Consider the following 5,008-nt stretch of genomic DNA (forward strand, 5'->3'; position numbering starts at 1 on the left):
ACATACACTATTCTTGCAACTAATGTGTATATCTGTTTGTTTTAGTGCTGCATCCCTGAAATATAAAGTTGAGCTGAGCCCGAGTTAAAACTTGTCGGGTAGTATTTACTGTTATATCAATAACAACTCGTTCTTATTGCCCTTGTTGCTGTACCAGACATTTCAACCGTGGCCTTTTTATCACTTTACGTTCCATTTACTCAGCAGTATGTGTCCTAATAACATATTGCCTCACATATACCAAAGCAACACTGCAACAATTTTTTTTCCTATTAACAAAATTGAAAAAAGCAGAGCACTATTTTAAGTGGGCACAGTTTTTACAGCTATGTGTCTTGTTGTTATTGCCGTGGTAAAGCAAATTGTTGCAGGTTTGTTACAATTTATCTATTGTTGTAGTATAGAATGTAGTTCTTTGTGTGAAATATTAACACACTTGCACTGGAACACCCAAAACAGCCTATGCCCCTAGTTTATAGTCACATGCCATGGTAGTGGAGTTTAGTACTCGTGGTAAACTCATTTAATGAAGCTGGGTTACTCTGAGTCACTCACTTAAGTGATCTGGAACACTTGAATCAGTTGAGTCAATGTTTTCGCCCCCCATCATCTCCACCATCCTCATGTCTCATGGTTACGACACCTGACCAACCACCTATCACTGTCATTTTTCCAAATGCCAGATAATGAACATTTTAATAAAATTTTAATGGTTCTATAGTGTTTTTGCATTCAGTGCAATACATAAGCAATATATCAACACTGAATACATACAGTATTTACAGGTTACTCAAAATATGCACTGCGAGCGAGGGATGTGGGGGTGGGTGGTGATCTGGGGAAGACCAATCACGAGATCGTCTCTGCATTTGCAAGGTTGTGACTGGGAGTAACAGTCTTGATTATATATTGTCTGTCTTTTATGTAATCTCACTTGAAATATAAAGCATTAAGTGGAGATGTGGTGATCGTAATAATTCACCCACAGAGACAATTGATTTGTGACAGGTCAATGACGTGATGTCATCTTTAGTTGCTGTCTCATCTCATTCCTACAAACATTTCTCCCTCCTCATCTCTGAAGGGAGGAGCTAACATGTAAACAGAGGAACGAGGAGCTTTGACCTCGTCCCACAGTCTTCCTTTCTTCTCACCTTTCCTTTCTTTGGATTCTCCGACTATTACCTTTTACCATGTTGTTTGTGGTTCAATGAAATAATATAGGTGGCACTTCAAAACATTGTTTCCAATAACAACACCAAGGGTCACATTTTCTTGTTGCAGCGAGGTTAGAATTGTCGATAGGTGTTTGAGTGTCAGTCGCTGCTGTAAATTGTACGCAATTGTCCAGTTCTTTCAAGCTCAGTCACATTGCTTAGTCTGGGGCCTTAGTTAGCGGACTCACAAGAAACACTCCCGACTCAGATGATTTGGTTCACTGACTTTACTCCAATCATTGAGCCAGATCATCTGAGTTGGCAGTGTTTCTGGTGAGTCCGCTAACTCGAGTCAGTGAATCAAAGTTATCTGAAAAGTTGATGAGTAAAAGTATCTGTACACATGTTGTGATGGGGTACACTCAATTAAAAACCAGCTGTGGCGTATCCCCCAGTAAGCCCTCCAGCATTTCTCAACTCCTCCCTGCTTTTAAAACCAAGCCCTATCGCCTACTACTTTACTTCCCACCTACCTAAAATCCCCTGCTGCTCTGTAAGTTGCCTGAAGCTTCTCGACACATGCTGATGGTTCTAATGCTCAACTGAAGGCACACTGCACGTGTAAACACACACACACACACATGACCTACCCCTCGATTACTGTAAATGCTCATTTGCCCCCCGCTGCTTGATGCAGCTTTAGCAGACGGCTGCAACTCAGCTAACCAGCTTCTACAACTCTGTCGCTTTCTCTGCCGTACCTATTAATGACGCAGTTCGGCCAGCTCTCACTATGGTAGATGTCATTAAAGATGGGGGGGGTGAAAATTATAAGAAATCTGAAATCACATTTACATAGCTAAATTTGACAACAAACACAGACCTCCAGAAATAAATGCACAATTTTAAATACTGTACCACACTCGTGGTGAGGACAGAAAACCTTATTTCTATAATGGTGTTTTTGCTCTTAATGAATAGAATCGAAGATGTCCAGTTCTGCTACAGTAAAACTGTCATAAAGCATCCATGGCATTTGGAGGCCGCCATTATTTAAAAACGCATTATGCAAATTTACTCATAGAATTAAACCTAAAAAAGTACTTAGCTTCCCGAGTACATTGATGACCAACTATAAAATATAGTAGCTTAGTAGGCCTCAGTGTTCATGGTTTTATTCCTAAAAAATAACTATAACTAATAAATATTATTGTAAACCATTGTAACATTATTCATAATTTGTAACATTAACACTGGACTTAAATTTTGCATATAAAATATTAAAATGTATTGCACACACAAGTTAAACAAAATTGTGCCTACAAAGTTTAAAAAGCCTTCTTAAATGCAAATGTATTGTACTTGAAAGTTAAATACAACTGAATGGTACATAATCTTTCTTTCATGTACCACGAGAGGGAGCCCACATGGCCACACTTTGAAAATCACTGATCCTAACCACTTCTGTTGATAGTGAGTCTATCTCTGAAAGGAAAGTGATTGGGCCATTTTTTTTCTCTTTTGCCAAAAGCGTATTTGATCAAAGCTGGCCAAATGAGATTATATAGTATGATTACAAATGTGTCCTCTCATGCCCCTTTTATACCTTGCAAGTTTCAACAAACAGACCTAACACCCACTCCTTATATATCCTTCCATCTTCTTTTGACCACCTATACATAAATCGCTATAGTCATGCTACACTAATAATGTCATATTATAATATACACAGACACACTGAAAGGTACACCAACAGTGTAGTTTATTAAGTCTCTATAAGAGGGCAATGATAGTGCTTTGACAGCTTAATCAGTGCTAATTCTATAAGCTCAGTTCCTTTAAATAGCTGATTTGCATTTTGGGAGTTGAATCAAATTCATCCATCCATTTTCTGAGCCACTTATCCTCACAAGGGTCGCAGGAGTGCCGGAGCCTATCCCAGCTATCATCGGGCAGGAGGCGGGGTACACCCTGAACTGGTTGCCAGCCAATCGCAACCATTTGCACTCACATTCACACCTACGGGCAATTTAGAGCCTTCAATCAACGTACCGCATATGTTTTTGGGATGTGGGAGGAAACTGGAGTGCCCGGAGAAAACCCACACAGGCACAGGGAGAACATGCAAACTCCACACAGGCGGGGCCGGGGATTGAACCCTGGTCCTCAGAACTGTGTGGCAGACGCTCTCACCAGTCGCCTACCGTGCCACCTTGAATCAAATTAATTATATAATTGTTTACCAGTGAACTGAATCTTTCCAGTGTTAGCCAGACACATACTGTACAACCCGCTGACAGGGACTTGACCGTTCACTTTTTGGGGATTTAACCCTTAAAGGTGTGGATTTTATTTCGAGTGATATATGTCTAGGGGAGAAACCCTTGCGCAAGGTTAAAGAGACCCCCCTGACACTGTGCCTGTAATGGTAGAGATAGCACTGATAATGCAATTCACAACTTGAGTACTTCAAGGTTCAAGGACCCCTAGGCATTGGCAATTAAACATTAGGCTTTGATAGGTTATAATGGCTTGTGCTAATATTGGCTCATATGTGAGAAAGGTCAGTTAACTCATCTATACGTATCGCATCTGACAACTTGCCTGAGGATTATTTTTTGCTCATTTAAAAATGGCCCAAGCAACACTGTCTTTCAAGGGTCAGACTTCATGCTGATCCATCACTTTTTAAATTAGCAGTTTCTAGTTAAAACATGAGAAGGATAGAAACTGAGAATAAATAAGCAACGGAAGTCTTTCATTATTAATAGGGGTTCAGTGTCTGCGTTTTTAATGACAATTAAGAGAAAATGAGATTTGTCAAAGAAACCTGATCTCCCCAAAATTTGACCTCCTGTGGTAAAAGTGAGAACGTAGGATTGTGGTGGCTGCTTCTGCATTATGGTAGATAAATGGCCACAGGCACCCTGTAGGCAGTAGCTGCCGGGTGTTTGCACAGTCGGATTTTTAAGTGATGAAAAAAATGACAAAATGTCAGCCATCCCCTGGGTGATCTAATCTGGACTGGCGAGCCTCCACATCCATGCTTACTTGGTATGTGTAAAAGGACATATTAAGGCTAATCTCTAGGTGGGTCCATATGCACGGAATTAAGTACAAACGGATAAAAAGGATAGGAAATCATTACTTTCAAATCATCACTAACTCCACAGGAAGAGAAGAGGAGACAGCCAGAGAGAGTGTTAGTATTGCATTATTTCTTTAACTTTGGTTCTTAAAACTTGCAATAAGAAGTGGACAATATAAAACAGTACACACAGTAGTTTTGCACTTGTCACAGTTTGGGTAATATACACCTATATCTTGCCGCCAGGGACGTGCACACCTCCAGTTGGATGGATTTTCTTGATGTAGCTCCTCTTTTCTTTTGTCGCTTAACTCACTGATGAACATTCGTAAATCTCAGCAGTCTTGTTACCCTAAGACATCCATTTCTTTAACTGTTGTAAAGCCACGACCCACTTTTATAGAAGTTAAGAACAATAAAGAAAATGTATGGTTTAAAAATCCTGGATATTTTGTTTTCAAACAACTATTCTATGCCTAAGGGGCAGCAAAATGGACGAGTGGTTATGAAGTCTGTCACACATCTCTGACGTCAACGTTGAAACCTTGGCTCTGGCCTTCCTGTGTGGAATTTACATTTTACTTTTACTTTTGCATGGGATTTATCCGGAAATATGTTCAAGAACAGTCTTGAACACTCACAAACACTAACATATTATTAAAACAATAATCTGCATTTTTCCCCTTTTTTTAAACCAAGTAAACAGCTTTGGATGGTATGATTTAAAAGTGTTACATAGTACTTTCATTTTTCTACAACATCC

This window comes from Phycodurus eques, chromosome 9, assembly GCF_024500275.1.
Source record: "Phycodurus eques isolate BA_2022a chromosome 9, UOR_Pequ_1.1, whole genome shotgun sequence".
In the NCBI taxonomy this organism is placed as follows: Eukaryota; Metazoa; Chordata; class Actinopteri; order Syngnathiformes; family Syngnathidae; genus Phycodurus; species Phycodurus eques.